General features: G+C 36.9%; 1 pseudogene; it reads right to left on the bottom strand.

Moving 5' to 3' along the window:
- Positions 1-17,261, bottom strand: part of LOC149147279 (DNA replication licensing factor MCM4-like) — a 42,375-nt pseudogene extending 25,114 nt beyond the window's left edge.
- Between the last annotated feature and the right edge of the window lie 3,276 nt (positions 17,262-20,537).

Raw genomic sequence — 20,537 nt, 5'->3', positions numbered from 1 at the left:
CTTCCCTTGAAACCAGGTAAAACCAACGAAAAAAAGTTCACAATTGCTCAAAAACAATGAAGAAATCAAAAACAAAACTGGAAAGAAAAAGAAAGGCAAGAACTATGGTTTTGTCTTTTTCTTTTTTAAAGAATCCAAAGAAATTTTTGAGACCACAAGAGACTACTAAACTTCAAAGACCAAAAACAAGCATAAAGAGTCCCAAAATTCACAAGTTATGCACATCATTAATATAATGAAACTTGAAACGATAAAGGACTACAGAATTACATAGATCGATTTGAACAACAGTATGAAGGGCTTTAGCAAACTAAAACAACGTCATGAAAGACTTCCAATCTTGCAAAAGAGACACTCAAAAACCATGAAAAAAAATAGGTCCACCAAAAAGGGAAAGCAAAGGAAAGAAATCTAAAAATTGGGTTATAAACAAAACTGCAACTAGTTTCTTGTTCCAGAAAGTCAGAACAATCAAGAACTTACACAAGAAGGCTTGAACCCAAAGCCTAAACTGAAACCTTACTCAAAAACAAAACCCTAGATTAACTACGTTTTTCAACAAGAGGAATATTAGAAATTGAAAACTTGCAAGAAAGCAGAGCTTCACTGGAAGTGAATGACCAAAAAATAGCAAAAACCACCAAGCAACAATCTTAAATAGGCCAAATATTTTGAAAAATTAATTCAAAATAAGGTATTCGCGACTATGTAAAGACACAAAGGTGTATATACGTGACTAAAACAGAGGAAACTCATGTATACACTAGTCTATTTGAAGAAAATAGCGTGCATACGCCATTGTATCCTATGAGAAATGCAAATCAAGAAAAACAAAAAATCTAGGCATGATCCAAAAGAGTAGACTTGATGCCCAGGAAGAAAATAGGCCACAGACACTGTAAAAGCAAGAAATCAATCAAACAGGCCCTGATCAAGGATAAACAACCTAATATAGGAAAAACAAGAATGTTTTCCCTAGCGGAGTTGCCAATTTTGTTACGAGTAGAATCACCCTAGGGTCTTGGGTTGAGAATCCAAACAGAGCAGAGGCCATACAACATAAATAGAGATGTAAACAGATAGTCCTAATACTTAAACTATAGAAATAGGAAGAAGAGGTATTACCTGGAGGTCCTACGTTTGAGGTCATTCCCGTAGGGTCCAAACCCTTTGCTTCTTCTAGTGCCTTAGAACCTAAAATTCATTCAAGCAAATCATATAGAGCAATAGTAATAGAAAACATGTTCATGGTATAGGTGTTAGGTCATATAAGCATGTAAGAAAATAAGCATTAATATAATTTTTTATAAACAAATCATAAGATACATTAACGCATAAAGAACATAAACATCAGGAACAAGACAACGCCTCTCTATTGATGTAAACTAAAGAAAATACAGAAGAACCACAACCTAAGTCATCTGCTGGCTCCAAGCGAAAACAATGTAAACTTTGAAACGGAAACTATAAACTCAAAACGAGAACTCTAGCCAAAAAACGCCAAAAAAAAATCAAAAACAGTGCTAAAAACGAAAAGTGTGTATACTAGAATGATGTTTTTTTTTTTTAGGGACAATTTTGAACATGTTTTAAAAATGGCAGTGAAAACGAAATTTTCATGCAAAATACAGCTTGAAAATGAAAAAGTGGTTATACTGGAACGATGATTTTTTTTTAGGGTCAATCTTCAAAATTTAAAAAAAATGCTAGTAAAATGATCCAACAACATAAAAATGACTCATAACTTCTCATTTAACACCATATGGAAATAAAAAAATTTATTTCAAGATACGATGCATACATCAGTTAGATAAACGGTCTTAAACAATTATTCAAAATCACTCATATTTTCTTGCACACCATCAAAATTCACATCTTCAGATGAGTGACTGGATGCTGACGAAGATGTTCCATATTCTTCTCTTTCATCAACTAGTGCCCCATCCGAGTCCACATGCATGCCCATCATTTCAAGTTTCAAAATTCTTCTAGATCTATAACTGGTTTCAGCAGACTCCCATCTCAACACTGTTCCTTCTGGTAACAACCTTTTCAGAATCTCTATTGTCTTGAAGCGAAGAGTTCCTCTCTTTGTTAAATTGAAGTTATAAACAAGTATGTCAACATCCTCCAATTTTAGTATGTCTGTGCAGCGACGATTTATATTCGTACCCTTTCTTTTTCTCTTTCCACCATTTTTTTTTGTCAACTACCATCTCTGGCTTATACACACCATTGAATGGGTGTATATTTGTGGCATACCAATGTACTTCAACACTTGTAACATCCTCATTTTCTGTAAAGACCTTTATAACTTTAGCAACACAGAATGGATAGCCATTGGGATCTCCATCTCCTAGCACTGTGATCATGCAACCCTCCTTAATACCCTGTACTGAACCCCTGTAAAGGTCTTCCATGGCTTCACGTTGTGCACAAGATCTTCTAGAACCAATATACATCTCTCTTTCCTATGCCTGTGAAGAATTAATAATACCTTGAGATTGTTGTTGTTCAACAATGTTTATTTCCACATGTGCATTCGACACATTTTGTGGCCAAATAAATGGTTTTTTCAAAGGTATATCTTCATTTGTTGTTGTTGAAATGATATCACTTTGATTATTGAAAAATGACTCTCACCAAACTGAATCAGCGATGTCAAAGTACACATATGTATATCTAATACATTTTTTAATTTCTTCTAGGCAATCAGAATAATTTATATCTCTATTTTGTCTGCGTGCATTATGAACTTCACCAACTGATTGTAATAACAATATTTTGATGCAAATATTGGATGATTTGGAATGAACTTCAAAAATTGAAAACCTGATGATAGTGCCCATTCTGCAGTAGTTGAATACTTCTTGCCCCATATTAGTGTTTTCCTATCAATTTTTTTGATACGAAATTGATGTTGGAAGCTAATGTCATTAAGTTGTTCAATGCATTTCCCCTCACCATATCATCCCATATTAAACCTTCGCATGTCAACAGTTTCTTCCAACACATCAAAAGTAGGCTCCAGCATGTATGATTTCTTAATACATTCAATTAATGATGGCAAGCTCCCAACTTCCTTCCTCCTCAATGTGATTGAAAAACGACTGAACATCTGATCAATATGGTCATGAGTGTGCCCAACAAGAAGGAAACCAACCTTTACCTTCTGAAAAATTCTCAATTCAACAAGCATGTTTAGATATCCAAAAACAACCTGATTTTTGTTTTCACGGTAAGTGTTGTCCAATTGTAGATACAAAACTTCAGGAAGATTACCAGACCAATGAGAAAGCACATCATGAATTATGGTTATGGTCATATTTGCATCATTATGAATATTTGGAGCTGTGAAGTACACCCTTGGCAACATTTTCCCATTGAAGACCATACAACCGACCAAGTGATACTGAATAAAATTTTCCTCCTGTAAATTTTTTGGTGTGCGAACAAAATGTGGTAAAAGTGTTTTCTTTTGGTCCATACCATCAATTATCAAACCCAGATATTTATTCAGATTATCATAACACTTATTTCGATGCTTGTACAATTTTTTCCTTTCATTTGTTTGTTGTTCGCGATGCTCCTGAAGTTCTTTGACAATTGAATCTACACAACATAAAAGAAAGCCATTAAGAAATATGTTTTCATACTTGATGAATATACAATTTTAAAAGTTAAAGTTATGAATGCTTACCTCTTTTTGACCCTTCACATTTGTCCCTTTTTTATTTAAGAGAAGAACATGTACTGCAAATCCCCATCCTTGTCTTCTTAGGAATATGGACATTATTGAATTCTTTCTTCCATACCTTCACAAAATATTGATATGTAATAAACCGGCCATGTCCCTCAGCACCTTCTACATATTCTTTGTATAAGTTGTAGATATCTCGTCTTGAAAATTCATCTGGAATATGTATTGTCTCTCTATTTGGCATACACTCTCCATGCTTTGAAAATAAATCTTTCATCCATGACATTACAGTATTTGATAATGGCCCAAACTGTCTTTTATGACGTACTTCAGAATAAAATGTGGGATCCTTTTCCAAATTTTCTTGAATTCTTGAGAGACGAAAATTCCCAATCGAATGAAACATTTTGAAATTTTTTCTATAGATAAAAAAAGTCCTAATATGATAATCATAACCTGACAATGTAGATTGCATGCACCCAACTAAATATGAATTTTGCATGCTTTCATTCATCGACAAATATCTCTTCCTGCTCTCTAATGCAAATTTGAAATCCATATGTTTCAAGCAATCTTTTTGGCAACATTCACTTGAAATGAGTGCGCTGATAGAACTTCTTCTCGTCAGATATTCTGCTATACCCCTTGTATAACTAGAACATCTTGCATTGATACGAAAAGGTCTGCTCCTACTCCTCGATACAATATTTCTTGGTAACATCTCCATCATTGGATCATCATTTGTATAAGGATTTTCATCATCATTAAGAGGAATGTTATCCACGCTATGAATAGCTATGCTTTTCAAATACTGACTTGGAGGATATTCTTCATCTTCCCCTTCTTCAGTGCTACTGTCATAGTCCTTAGAATTCAGACTCAATGGAAAATTTGACTCGATGTTTATTGGATATTCTTCCTCATGTGCATTTTTAGTGCTTCTCTCATAGTCCATAGAATTAGGACTAAGTGCATCATCCTGTCCTTCATCACTGCTACCTCTATACTCATTAGAATTAGGATTAAGTGCATCATCTTGTCCTTTATCACCACTGCTCTCATAGTCCTTAGAATTAGGACTAAGAGGGCATTGTGACACTCCATTCTTTTGAAATTCATCATCACACTCTTCATCACTGTTGCTCTCATAGTGCTTAGAATTAGGACTAAGTGGACACCGTGACACTCCATTCTTTTGAAATTCATCATCCTACTCTTCATCACTGCTGCTGTCATAGTCCTTAGAATTAGGACTAACTGGACACCGTGATACTCCATACTTTTGAAATTCATCATCCCGCTCTTCATCACTACTACTCTCATAGTCCTTAGAATTAGGACTAACTGGACACCGTGACACTCCATACTTTTGAAATTCATCATCATGCTCTTCATCACTGCTGCTCTCATAGTCCTTAGAATTAGGACTAAGTGGACACTTTTACACTGCATTCTTTTGAAATTTGTTATCACGCTCTTCATCACTGCTGCTCTCATAGTACTTAGAATTAGGACTAAGTGGACACCGTGACACTCCATTCTTTTGAAATTCGTCATCATGCTCTTCAACACTGTTGCTCTCATAGTCCTTAGAATTAGGACTAAGTGGACACTGTGACACTCCATTCTTTTGAACTTCACCATCATGCTCTTCATCGTTGTTTCTCTCATAGTCCTTAGAATTAGGACTAAGTGGACACCCTAACACTCCATTCTTTTGAAATTTATCATCAAGCTCATCATCACTGCTTCTTTCATAGTCCTTCAATTTGGACTAAGTGGAATCTATGGCTCTTTATTTATTTGAAATTCTCCATCCCCTCTTTCATCAGTGCTGCTCTCATAGTCCTTAGGATCAGGACTAAGTGGAAGAATTGACTTTCTATTCATAGTGGAAGAATTCCTGCTATATTCATCCATATGAATAGAGTTGTTACACGATGAAGATGTTGATGCTGTATAAATCGAAACTTCACTATCAATACAATCCATCCCTTTCAAATAGAAGATGTTGAATGATACAAATGGAGAGTCTCCTAAAGATATTATATAGCTTAGAGAATGAGATTTTCCCTCTAAAAATCCCCCCCCGCCCCCCCTAAAAAGTTTCACAAAAATATTTCCCTCCTAAAAGTTTGTGAGATTTATTTCTCTTCATTATTTTATTCTACAATTTAATGAAAAATGTAAACTAATTTTTTTTATGAAATAAATCATTAAAGTTAAAATTGTAAACTACAACTTCTACCTAAATTATTTTAATAGTCAAAGTATATAATATTTACTAAACAATTGAATGTTTTTTTTATTTTTTCTAATACATTCTGAAACAAATTAATCCCACATTCACCCCGCTGTAAAACAATTCCATAATATTCACTTTATCATATTTTCCTTCATCGCCATAAAAAAATTAACATGTTAAATTTTTTTAAAACTAATTAATCCTGCATTCACCGTACAGTAAAACATCTTCGTAATTTCACCTATATACTAAATTCCATTATCACTATTACTCACATTACATCAAGGTTTTCTGAGGTTTGTTGAAAGACTTGGAGCGAATTTGTGGAGTAGCTACATTGCTATCAACAACATATTCAACAAAGAATTCTCGCAATTGAAAGGTCATTTAAATTTTTTTCCTTGAAAATTTTCATATTAAATTAGTTTAATGAAGTAGATTTTTTTTATTTTTTATTTTTTTTAAGATTAATACTTTTTTTCAGCCAAATTAACCAATACTTCCATCGTGAGCATGGTGGGCCCAGAAAAGCTGGGCACCCCCACCCCGCACCACCTCGCTGGGCACCCCCACCCCACACCACCTCGGCGGCCCGACCGTCTGCCCACTCCACCCGGTACCCCAACCCACCACCTCACTACCCACCTCCTCACCCCACGCGGCCTCTCCCCCACACCACGCAGCCCCTCCCCCACACCCTCCACCCCACAGTCTCATTCCCTGCCCCCCCACGCCCCATCGCCCACCTCTCCCCCCACCCGCCACCTCCAGCCTCCCTACCCGCCCCCCTTCCCCACCCCCTCACGCCCTTCTCGCCCGGCCCCTCCCTCCCTCCGCCCCCCAACCCCTCACCCCATGCACACCCTCCCCCCACCCCACACCGCACCTCCCCCCTTTCGCGCCCCCCCCCTCTTCCCCCTCGCAATCGACCGCCCACTAGCCCCCTCCCCACACCCTACCCACTCACTCCCCACACTCCCCTACCCTACTTCCTACCCCCCCTCCCCCCACGCCACCCACCGCCCCCTCCCCACACTCCCCTACCCCACTCGGCCCCTCCCCCCTCCCACCCGCCCATTCCCCCCCCCCACCCCTCACCCCACCCCCTCACACCCCTCCCACCCACCCCCACCCCTCACCCCACGCCCCTCCCACCCGCCCCCTCCCCGCGCCACCTCGGCAGCCTGCCTGCCTGCCCGGGGTGGCTGGTCGATTCTCAGAATCAGCCAGCCACCCCATGCAGGCGGGCAGGTCGCCGGGGTGGCGCGGGAAGGGGAGCCGCCGCCGAGGTGGCATGGGGAGGGGAGCCGCTGCCCACCCCGTGCCACCCTCGCGACCCGCCCGCCCCCCCCAGGGTGGCTGGCCAATTCTTAGAATCAGCCAGCCATCCTGAGCAAGCGGGCGGGCCACTGGGGTGGCGTAGGGTGGGGCGCTGTCGCCCACCCCGCGCCACCCCAGCGGCCCGCCAGCCCACCCGGCGTGGCCAGCCGATTCCCCCACCCTACACCACCCCGGCGACCCGCTTGCCTGCCCGGGGTGGCTTGGAGTGGGCGGCGACACCCCACCCCGTGCCACCCCGGCGGCTCGCCCGCCTACTTGGGGTGGCCCGCCGATTCTTGGAATCGGCAGGCCACCCCGAGCAGGCGAGCGGGCTGCTGAGCTCGCGCGGGGTGGGCGGTAGCGCCAGGAATCGGCCGGCCAGCCCGGGGTGGTGCGGGGAGGGCGGGTGGTGGGGGGTGTGGGGAGGGGGGTGTAGGTAGGGTGGGGGGTGGGGGGAAGGCATGGGTGGCCGGCCGATTGTGGGGTGTGGGGAGGGGGAGGGGGCGAGTGGGAGGGGCATGAGGGGGTGGGGTGAGGGGTGGGGTGAGGGGTGGGAGGGGCGAAGGGGCGGGTGGGACGGGGGAGGGTGAGGGCCCCGGGGGGGTGAAGGGGTGGGTGGGAGGGGGTGGCGTTAGGGGTGGGATGGAGCGGGTAGGGTAGGGGAGTGTTGGGAGGGGGCAGGTAAGGAGGAGGCTGGGGGGAGTGGACAGGTGGTTGGCCGATTATGGGGTGGGTGGGAGAGGGGGAGGGGGTGGGGTGGGTGGGAGAGGGGGAGGGGGAGGGGTGGGTGAGGGGGCATGAGGGGGTGGTGGGGTGGGGCATGAGGGGGTGCGTGGGGTGAGGGGTGAGGGGGCAGGAAGGGGGTTATGGGGTAGGGTAGGGGAGTGTGAGGAGGGGGGGGGGGTAGGTGGAGAGGCAGGGCGAGTGGGCTGGAGGTGGGGGCAAGTGGGGTGAGGGGGCGGGTGGGATGAGGGGGTCACGGAAGGGGGTAGATCGGGAGGGGGTGTGGGGGCAGAAGGGGCAGGCGACTGCCTGGGTGGTGCGGTGAGGAGCTACCGCAACCCCATCCAGCGCCACCATGGTGGCCCCCCCGTCTGCTCGTGGAGGTTGCTTGATTCTCAGAATCACCCGCCACTCTGCGGATGGACGGGGTGGTGTCGGTGGGCTTCTACCATTTCTTAGTGTTAATATTTTTTTAATTTCAATTATCTGATTATACAAATTAAAAATTTATGATATATTTTCGTTGTGGATTTAAGTTAATATGTTTTCATTATTTACTGATTTATGTGTTTCTATTTTTCAGGAAAATGGCATCAAAGAAGATTTCTGTGAATCTTTCTAGACCAAAGACTCTTAAAGGTGCATCTTCAAAAAACATTGGTGAACAAACTCCACCTGAGCTCATGGATACAAATCTTTCAAGTGCCTCAAATGATAAGAAGATGATTTCATACTAGAAGAATTCAAAAGAGGTGAAATTTCTATCAAGAATCTGGCATGTGAAAGAAAGAAAAAGCCAAAATCTGAATATATATCTATATATTGATATACCGAATGATAATGGAATTTATGAGGTGATGGGAAGAGTCATAGATATGTGTTCGGTACCAGACACTGAAGTTGTTTACATACTTACAAAAGCTCACAAGTCACATGAAAGGATTAAATATCGACTTTCATATTCATTGTATGTCACGAGAGAGGTATCTACAAAGTTGTGTAAACAAGTCGTAAATGAAATGAAACAAAACATCGTAAGTATTGTTATTTATATTTGTATTTTGCGTTCTTGAAAGTGTCTCACTATATTTTTTTAACTTTGTTTTTATTGACATATGATATTTTGTTTGGCAGAATTTTGTTAAAAGTTGTTCAATTAGGTTGGGAGGCATTCATTTCATAGAGTATGATATCATGAAAGTTGTCAGCAATTTTTACTCAGTGTCAGAAGAAGTTATGGAAAACAAGCAAAATGTAGTAATTGATGATGCTACAAAACTACATCCAAAGGATCAGAAAAAAAGGCCTCTAGTGGATAAATCTAGCAAGGGTTGACAAGTTACTTTTGAGGACGATGAAGTTGAAACTGACAGTGAAGCATATGTTTCCATTACTGAAGATGACATTGGAACTAAGAAGAGCCATAAAGGACCAAAAGTAACAATGCCCAAGAATAAATCTGTTGAGAATGTTATGACGAAGAAAAGTAAAGTTTAAGAATTTGAAGTAGTCATTACCAACAGTCAAGAACCTAGTGAAACTTCAAAAGAAAGTAGAGAAATCGTTACACCAGGAGCTGATTTAGAGGATGGCATTATCAAAACAAAACAAAATTCCATTCGACAGAATTTGACAAAGAGAAACTTATTTGATGGTGGTCATACATTTCAGCTTAATGTCAGACAAACCCATAAGGTAAGTGAAGGACAATGTCAATATCAAGTTAGAAAGCCACACCATCTGCATGTTCACAACTTGAAGACATTGATGAGGTGCAATCCATATGCTCATGTGGTTAATTATGTGCTTCTTTTTGATCCAGTTCAAGTTCCCAACAAAGAAGCATTTGATAAGTCAAAATGTTTTGAATACAATTATTATGTGCTTGGGGGGAACCATTCTATAGAAGTTCAAAGACAATTGATGGAGGAATATCCCAATAACCCATGTTTTGAAATAATGAAATGTATCATTTATGCTGGTTTATCAGATACAGAAGCAAAGTTAGTGGCATGGGATCATAATTCAGATAATGAATATAGGATGTCTATGAATTTCATCCAAACGGTTAGATTTATTCATAGTGAATTTCAAGAAAAATGTGGTGGGGATAGGATAAATGTTACTACAGATTTCCGAAGGGAATGTTGTATGGAAATAGGCTATCAAATTGAAGAGAAAAGCAATTCAAAAGGTGGAAAAAAAAAAACTGTTAGTGATTTATTCAGAGGTGTTGATAACATTTTCCAATTGGCATTTAGAACTGGAGATGTTTGGAAGTTGATTGATGAGATTTTTAGCATATGGGAAAACATTGGCATTAAAAACCAGAAGGTCAAAAAGTCTAAGCCATTGATATGTAGCAGCAGTAAATCAGCGCCTGAAATGAAGCAGCTTCTAGAAGATATGACTATCACACCTTGGAGAGCAATGCAAGGAGTGAAAGATGAAAAAATTGTCAAAACAATATTATCTCGTGTGATGTCAGGCGAATTATCATTAGAGGAAATGTCTAAGGAATTTCAAAAGTAAGTTTGTTGAATTATTTTTATTTATTTCTAGATTATAATTTTCTTTTAAATAAAACATGTTGTTCTTGGTAGTATTTGTTATACATATCATTATATTAACTTTTTGTTACTTTATCTATGCAGTCACTTAGTTTACATGAAAATTCAAGAACAAATGGTTAAATTGTTGAATGAAGATAGTTGGGATGATGTTGTACGCAACTATCCAGTTTCAAGTTCTACATCAACATTAAAAGCTTTTTATCTTGCATTTAAAAAGGTATCTTGACTTACACATTCATTTTTATTCATCTGTGTACTATTTTTAATTTATAACTTACACATATATTTGTTTATTTTATAAAAGATGAAGAAGGATGATAATGGAACACCAGATAGCTTCAGAACCTTCATTGAAAAAATAAAAATTGAAAGACTGAGGAAGCAACGTATTAAGAATGTTGAACTTGATCCAACTCTTACTCATTTCATTTGGAATGGACTAGACACTATTCAATATCAAGTAATACAAGGCGACTGTGAAGACATTGCTAAACTCATACCTAAAAGGGATTATGCCCTAGTTATTGTAGAGATTCCCCATGGTTTCAATATTCCAAACATTGACTATGATAGTGACCCTTATACTTATCAAGCTCTTAGTAAAGTGGTTGCGGGATTTGTAGAAGTCACATCATCACCAATATGGAGATTTGTGACATTTCATTCAGACACACAATTGGCAATGATATTGTCAAGCTTGAAGGGGAAAACAAATTCAAGGATGCAGCTTACATGGTAAGACGTTTAAAATGTATATTTGATTAATGTTGAAAAATTCATTTATGTGCAAGTTGATTGAACTTTTACTATTTCATGTTACAGGCAAAAGTCAAATCTTCTTAACCGTGAAGATCAACTATTTATAAATGATTGTGAGTTCATTGATATTTATAGTTGGGCAAAAGATGATAGCTATATGTCTATGATTTTTAATCGGGTAGACAGAAAGAGTCATAGCCAAATATTGACTTATGACGCTGTTGTGAGAAAACTAACACATGAAGAGAAAGAAGCAAAAGGAGAGATAGTTAACATTTATCAAAAACCACAATTATTGATTAACTATCTTATAGACATATGTTCAAATGAAGGAGATTGGGTTCTGGATTTATTTTCTAGCTCAGGTAAGTTTTATTATATGGAATTGAATTTCAATATGTTATTTTTTAATTAATATGTCATTGTACTAATTTACTTCATTACTTTTTTGTGCTTGATAATTAGGTACAACACTAGTATGTTGCCTTCAAAAAGGAAGAAATTGCATTGCAATTGAAAAAGATCCATTACAGTGCAATTTCATTTAGCAAAGAATTAATGCTCTTCAATTTCTTCTAGATGCAATGCAAGAAATTGGGTTGAAGAAAGGGGATTTTAGTGAATCATGTGTGGAAAAAAATACCAAGGAACCCCAACCACCATTACATGGGATGTTTGGAAAGACATACATTGGGAGATTCGCAGAGATCAAAGATCCATTAGAAGACAAAAATGAGCAAAAAGAAGCAGAAAACATTGTGGAAGAAGACAATGATGAAACTCTAGAGGACGAAGAGTTTGGATTACATGACATTGTTGATTAAATTTAAGTTATGCTTGGAAATCAAGCTCATTTTTTGTAACTATTAAGTAGTTATACTTGTAATGTTTTGACTTTGACATTTTATGAGAATAATATACACTCAATTAAGGTTGCTATGTGTTCAATATTTGTAATATGTGATTTTCGCATTAATTTTTAAGTTAACCATTATTTTTTGAAAAAAAAAGTGATTATTATTATTTTTTTGACATGAAATTCATAAAAAAAGCTATTATTTAACCATTTTTAGTTAAACTTTTCTTATAAAAATTGTGATTTTCGCATGTCAATTGTAGCAAAAAATTATCAAAACGTGTAGTTTTTAGTTATATTTATGTTAAAAATGGTTATTTTTATGTCCATTGTTAAAAAATATTGTTTTTTAGAAACAATTATTTCTTGTGGATTGAAAAATTAATTAACAATGTATAAATATGTAGAAAATTCAAAATATTGACCTTCTTCTTTAATTATGCAAAACAATAAAAACCTCACCACAAAAAAATTAAAATTAAAATAAAAACAAGAAAATATGAAGAAAAATACCACTTCAAAACTTATTAAATTTACAAAATAATTATTTACATTTCATACATTAGAAAATAATAAAAAATAATAAAAAAAACTTAAAAAAAAGGGCTTGGTGTAGAATTACCACGTTTTTAAATCAGCATAAAAAACACTACCATTCTAAAACGCAATGTACATAAAAAAATTTATAGTGCCAAAAACTATGCTCTAAAAAATACGTGTGTTCTGCATCACCCCTTTTCAAAATTGGGTCACTTTTTTGCTATCTCTACAAAACGGGTAACAGTATGAGTTTCCTCTGGATCCGTCCTGCCTAGGACTCATCAATCCTCCTCCATAGGTATAAACAAGGATGTCATGAAAGGATGAAGGACATCTCAAGAAGGAAACATAGGTTTCCTATGAATTCTAAGTGAAGAAGGCGTAGGGATTTCTTCAGACTTGATTAGGGATGTAATCAACTATATATCAATATCTAATATTTTCTCATACTTTAGGCCTTCCCCTGGAGGTTTATTTATACTTCTCCAAATTAGCTTTTTCAGTTGGGAAACAGTTGGGTCATGGGCTATAGTAGGTGAGTAACAGGTAAAACCCATAAAATCCACCTAAATTTAAGGAGATTATATATTTTTTAATGTTTTAACACATATACATTGGTTGAGTATAGACTAACCCACGTATACATACTTTTTATACAGAGAAAAATAGTGTATGGGATTTAAAACATTATTGTTTAGAATTGGGCCAAGTCTGGAAGGGAAGGGTTTCCCTAGGCCATATCATAGAGCATCTAATCTACCAAGGGTGGCAAATGGTGCTATAATGGAGGGCTCTCTCAAAATATTTATAAATGACTATGATAAACTCAAAATTCAGATGACTAACTCTGATCTCTTTTTGTGATTTTGTAGGTGAAGAAAAATGTGATGACTGCCACCATTGGGCATGGAGTCAAATTAAAACAAATTATGATCAACAACAATGTTTAATGGAAGTTGAGGCATCTATGGCTTTGAAAATGATACAAATGAACACCCACAGTCATACACAGTAAATGAAGGAAATTGGAGCAGTTTGACAGATTTCCAAGTAATCAAGATACTATGTAAAACTTGAAACAATATGATAAAAACCCATAAAGCCATGACATGAATCTCAGGTACAAAACTAGAGTTGTTGTAGATTTTATATTAAAAGATCAAAATATTACAGAAGGTTAGTTCTTCACATTCTCCATCCATCCTTCTCAGAGTAAAAAATCTACTTATTTATAGAGAAAATATCTCTTTACATATCTTGCCACCTGGGCCAAATTCGATTCATTGTTCTAGAGACTTGTTTCTACTTTTCTTCTAACTAATAGATTTTTCATAGGGGTTTTTTATTTTAATAGAGTTTGAATACAAATAGGAGTCACATCTAAACACAATTTATATAACTGTTACAATAATTCAGGAACAAATTTCATCTGTTTGTAATGTTGGCACTGTATATGTGGAAATTGAGAACATTTTGCCTTTCAAATCCTGCGGTCCTATTTCTGGGCCTTTAAATGAGCAATGTTGTTTGTCATGATGGTAGGCATGTTATTCATTGATTGAAACATGTGTGAAAGTTCCTTCACTGCCATATGTGTCTCGCTATCCTCTTTTATCTACATTCTATTTGATGGCCATGCTGCTATATATATGGCAAAAAACACCCGCATTGTCCCACTGAGCATAAGCGAAATGGATATTTTAATGTTCGTTGATTTGGGTCATTGTTTCGGGCTGATTCAATTTGGTTCATTGATTCGAGCATGTTGTTATCGCAATCATAGTACAGGAGGGGGCTTTTTTCCCATGTTTCATAGTGCTTGCCAATTTTCCAGACGCGAAACTTCAATAAAGTATGACACACATAAAATATCACATCCGGAACCAAGACTCGTATATCACCATCAGAAAGAGAAAAGGGGCTTTAACACTGATTTTATGGTGATTTCCCAATATGCTAGAGTTGAAATTTCTCAAAACCATAATACATAACCTTTCAGGTCCATCACAATCACAAGTCGGAAGGGAGTTCAGTAGAGAGTAGAGTTATGTTTTGTGTGATCCCTGATTGCGATATCGCAATCAACGAGGAGAGGATTTATCACGATTGGTGGGGAGGACCTTATCACAATCGGTAGGAAGGTGGAAATATTGTGATCGGCAGGGAGGACCTTATTGCAATCAGTAGGTAGAGAAGGGACTTAGATATGACAATCGGTATGGAATTCGCGATATGCGATATCAACAAAAAATTTGCGATATTGCAATCGGTGAGGGAATAGCTTTATTTCAGTGGGTGGGAAACTTTGTGATATGTGATATTGCAATTGCAAAAGCAAAAGGGAGATGAGAGGATATGTATTGCAAAGGAAAATGGGCCGATAGCGATAAATTTTTGCAAGTCCCAGCCTTTTAAAAGGCCTTCGGTATGTTTTATGAATGTTTCTTAAGATACTTCAAAGGGGAATGGGGAAACACAGCTAGAGTTGGAAATACAAAAGGGATTTCGGCTAGAGTAAAAAATGGGTCACTGCGGCTAGAGTTTATAAAAAAAGGGTAAAATGGGGTTTAAGAGAGAAATGAGGTTTTTTAGAGAATATGAGAATTTCTCCAAAACAAATTAGACTGGACCTATCCTTCCTCCTTTAATCTCCAATTTGTAAATCACAACAACCTCTTTCATAAAAGCAGCAGATAGATGCAAATGGCTAATCAAACTAACAAATTATTTCTAGGGGTTATCATGGATAACAATGGCTCCATTGGGGATGTTGCGCCCCTATGGTGCAGTAAAGAACCATAAGACTAGTTTACTTATTGAAAACTGAAAATTGAGGACATAATCTCCAAGTTTTCATGGCCTTCACTTCGGGCTCAAACTTTTCAAATATATCATCCACACCTGCAAATGAGAAAAAAAGAAAAATGGAATATACACAATGTATTTATTTTGACTGGATCAAGAGATATAATGTTTGAGAAACCTGTCATTAATAGGTCCTCCTGCATATAGTTGACCATCCATCTCTTGCAATATAAATGTATTATCCACATGATAGGTTGAAATCTTATACGACCCCTTCTAGAGATTCTCAAACTTGTCGTATTTTCCTTTATCTTCAATCTTAGCTTCTTGCTTCAAAAGTACATCTTGAGGATTGAAATTTTCTTCTTTGATATTTTTGTCAAAAGTATTTTTGATTATGTTTTGAGATTGTTGATGATTGTTGTAAACTTCTTCCCTTTTTTCTTGCAGAGCAAATAGTTGGTCGATCCTCCTTTAGATAGCATTTGGTTCGTCTTCTAGTCCCTGCAACAATTTCATGACCAGAACTCCAAGAGAAATGGGAAAAACAACTTTAGTTCCATAAACTAACTCTTAAGGAGAAACCCCTATATACTATTTAGTACAAATTATGTCAGCCCATAGAACAAATTTAAGCTTTAAATGCCATGATCTTTTATTTTCTTGCAATATTTTTTTGATGATTCTAACTAGGATTTTGTTCTAAGATTTAGCTAAGCCATTGCATTGGGGGTAATAAGTTGTAGAATGACCAAGAGTGATATTACACTAGTTACAAAAACTTACCATCCTTTTCTATTTGAAATCCTGAGCATTGTTAGTGATGATCTTCATGGGGTAGCCAAATCCTGACATGATGTTATTTTCCAGAAATTGAATAATGATTGCATCTGTAGCTTTTCGTGTGGGAATTTCTTCAATCCATTTTGTGAAGTAATTAGTGGTTGTTAAGATCCACCAATATTGGCCTGAAGATGTAGTATGTATTTCTCCACTAAAATGTAACCCCCACTACTCGAAAGGGGCTTCCACAAAAACAGGTTTCGAAGGAAATGAGAGTAATTTCCTTATTCCTTCAAATATTTGACATTCATGACAAGCAACAACCTTTTTGTATACATATTTGAACATTGAAGGCCAATAAAATCCCGCTCTAAGTATTTTATTCATTGTTTCTCTCTAGTAATGATGTCCTCCAAAATAACCTTTATGAAACTCTTCAATCACTTTTTCAGCTTCATCTTCCAATAGACAGTTAACAAGTATTCCACTTGAATCTTTACAATACAAAAATTTATTCAAAATAAAATATCTTACTCATTTCAACTTAACAAATATGGATTTTGACTTTTTTAGTTCAGGAGGAGCTCTATGATTTTGCAGTACAAAGATAACATCTTTATACCAATCTGACATTGTAAACTTTTCTTCAACAGGCATCAACTCTTCATCTTCAATTGTATCTGAATTTTCTACTACAAAATTAATATCTAGGTAGTCAAAAATTGATTGAGTCATCAACTTTGCCAATCCTTTTCCTTTTACCAATTTTGTAGGCCTGATTTCCAAATCATACTCTAGTAGAGTAGCAATCCATTTACTCCTCTTACGATCTGGATCAACTTGAGTTAATATGTCCTTTAATACAACATTAGGTTCGTAGGCAATAATGTGTGAATGAATGACATACAGCCTAAAATATTTAAGAGCTTTCACCAAAGAATAAGCTTGCTTCTCCATGATGCTATATTTCAATTCAGAATTTCTAAGTGTTCTACTAAAAAATGAAATAGGTTGTTCATAACCTTGATGTATTTTCTGCAACAATAATCCAGCAATTGTGTGTTCTGAAGCAAACGTAAAAACCATAAAATGCTTTGAAAAATTAGGATTTATGAAGACTAGAGCCTAAGTAAGAGCCTCTTTTATTTCTTCAAATGAATGTTTAGCATTTGCTGTCCATTTAATATCACAATGTTTCCTAATCATATTTGTGATGTGTTTCAGAATTTTTGCAAAGTTAGGAACAAATCTTCTCACAAAATTCACTTTGCCTAAGAAATATTGGATTTCTTTTCTATTTCTGGGCAGACCAATTTTATGGATAGCAGAATCCCCTTCGATCAATCTTAATTCCTTCCTTTTATATAATATGACCCAACAACTTTCCCTTTGTCAAAGCAAAAATTCTCTTAGTTGGGTTTAAATACCGAATTTTCAGCGTTTTTGAAAGACTATCTCCAAGTTCTTGAGATGTTCTTCTTCTTTTTTACAAAACACAGTGATATCATCCAAATATACCACTACAAACCTATTTATCTCATCTTCAAATGCAATGTCCATAGCTCTCTAAAACTTTTCCCCCGTATTCATAAATCCAAAAGGCATCTTTGCATACATAAAGGTTTCCGAGGGTGTGGTAAAAGTTGTCTTCTCTTGATCATCATGATATACCAATATCTAATTATAGCCTAAGAGAGCATCTAGCATTGACATCCTTTGTGATCCTACAATGTTTTGCAAAGTATGATCCGTTTTGGGAAGTGGATAATTATCTTTTAATGAATCTTTATTCAAGTTCTTGAAATCAATGCATATCCTAATTTCCTCATTCTTCTTTCTCACAGGCACCAGGTTATACAACCAATTGGAAAACCTAAATGCTACTATGATCTTTTCATTAAACAACTTTTTTATCTCCTTTTCAATCAATGGAAAAAGCAATGGATTTATCCTTCTCAATTTTTGCTTGAAAGGTTTTTCATTTTCTTTTATTAGTATTGTATGTTGAATAACATTTGGATCATAGCTTTTTAAATCAGAATAAATCCATGCAAAAATATCTACATATTTCTTCATCAAATCTAGATATTTTTGTTCTTCCTCAAGAGAAAGAAATTTGGAAAACTTGACATTCTTTAGATTTTCTGGAGTACCAAGATTATAAGTTTCAACCTCCTCATCATCAGATTTTATCTTCGGGTTTTTGGCCACATCATTCTGGTCAAATAACTTCTCAAGAGGAATCAGTCACTTTGGAATACAATTGTTTTTTAGAAGACCAACTTCGGTATTGGCTTTTTTTTAGCAAAGATGTTTCACTGGTCAACTTGAATAGATTCAAACTCTTCTTTCAATTCAATAAAATTGCTGACTTGCTGATCATTATCAAACAGTTGCCAGTTTGTTATGTTACCAGGTATAGAAGGCCTATGCCTAATTTCAACTTCATATCTATTGCTGGAATGAATTGGAATTGTAAATAGACTCGCTGAAACAACTAAAGAATCTGCAACATTGTTCTATTCTCTAGGCTTGATAGTAAAATTATATTCTTCAAAATTTTCCAGTAATTCAATAATCAAATTTCTATATGCTCTCATTCTAACATCCTTGGTTTGATAGGTGTTGTTAAATTGTTTGATGACCAATTCAGAATCACCAAAAACAAATATTTTCTTAGCACCTAAATTCTTCAAGACTTCTAAGCCCAAAACCAATGCTTCATACTATGCCATATTATTTGTGCAAACGAAATTGAGTTTATAAGAGAAAAAATTACTTTCATCTCCTGGCCTAATTATCCATATGCCTGCACCAAATCCATCTCTTCCTACAACACCAACAAGGCTCATGTGCCACCACCCTTTCCTATCAATTTCTTTAACTTGCTACTCCTTTTTTGCATGTTGATTTTCTGTGTTGTTGGTGATTTTATTGAAAAGTATAGATGAGCCCAATTCAGTCTCCATAGAATATACTGGAAATTTTTGAGGTTTTTCCTTGCTGCTGACCGTATATGCCATCCTAGATTATCTGTATAATCTCCTTTGTTCACCAAAAACCAAGATAGTAGCATAAATCATATCCATTTGAATGTTTCCTTTGACTTTGGTAGCCATGATCCAGATAGCAACATGCCAAAATTTGGTGGAATATCAGCCACAATAATATCCACCAGTATAGTCTTAGCAAGAATTCGACTCAAACCAACAACCACATCTTTGATTAGACCTATACATTTTACCCTTTTTGAATCCAAAGAAAATAAGTCTTTGTATGGCCTCGTTATATCTAAACCCAATCTCTCCTTGATGACCTTAGGCATAAGATTGTTTGATGCCCCGGAATCTAACATACCATTATGTAGTGTCATGTCATGGATGTTTAAACTCATATAGAAAGGTGGTACCCTCTTCATTTTGTTCATCTTCTTCTCTTGGCCCTAGGAACACAATAGGATGATCTTCTTGCAAATTCAAAATATTGGATGATCCAGCTTCAGTGTTAAGCATTTTAACAATTTTATTTCTATATTATGTAACCCTTGTTATTTCTCCAAAGGGGACAACAATGTTTATCTTTGATATTTCATTCTCTAAGTTGAAAACTGGTTGTGTCATTTCAACTTCCTTTCCAGTGGTTTCTTTCTTTTGTTCTGTAACCTTTGCAACATATTTCATAGGTTGATTTTTATTTGCAACTATAGGAACATTTATGTTTCTCAGATTATACTTCTTTTGCATCTCTAGAATAGCATGTTGATAGCCTTCAAAGTATTTTGATTGTGTCTCAGTTTCATCACCACCTAGTTCATTATTAGACTCATCGTGTTCTTCTTTTGTTAAATACATTTCTTTTTCATCTTCATCTAAACAATGAATGGTATCTTCTCAGATCTCTGGTTTCATTTCCTCATCATCTACCATGTTTTGATAGAAAGGAGGCCTAACTTGTTGGTCAGGGTAATTTATCTGTTCTCTTTGCCTCTATTGAATTTGAACCCTTATGAAATTTGGATTTCTAACTTGTGTTTTGGGTTATGTAGTAGGAGGATTATTCCCAAGGGTCAGTCTGTCCATGAGCCTTTCCATTGTTTTCATGATGGTATCAAATTTAACATCATAAGATGTAGAAGGATGTTATTCCTCTCTTACTTTTCCTTTACCAATTTTAGACCTCTTTGTTGTCGCCATATTAACTTCCACTTTCACAGCACCATTTTGCATGTTAGCT

This window comes from Pinus tabuliformis, chromosome 9 (genome assembly GCF_031772625.1).
Source record: "Pinus tabuliformis cultivar Carrire ecotype Pingquan chromosome 9, CPIR1, whole genome shotgun sequence".
NCBI classification, from domain to species: Eukaryota; Viridiplantae; Streptophyta; class Pinopsida; order Pinales; family Pinaceae; genus Pinus; species Pinus tabuliformis.
The sequence above is the reverse complement of the archived record's forward strand: the minus strand, read 5'-3'. Positions and strand labels throughout refer to the sequence as shown.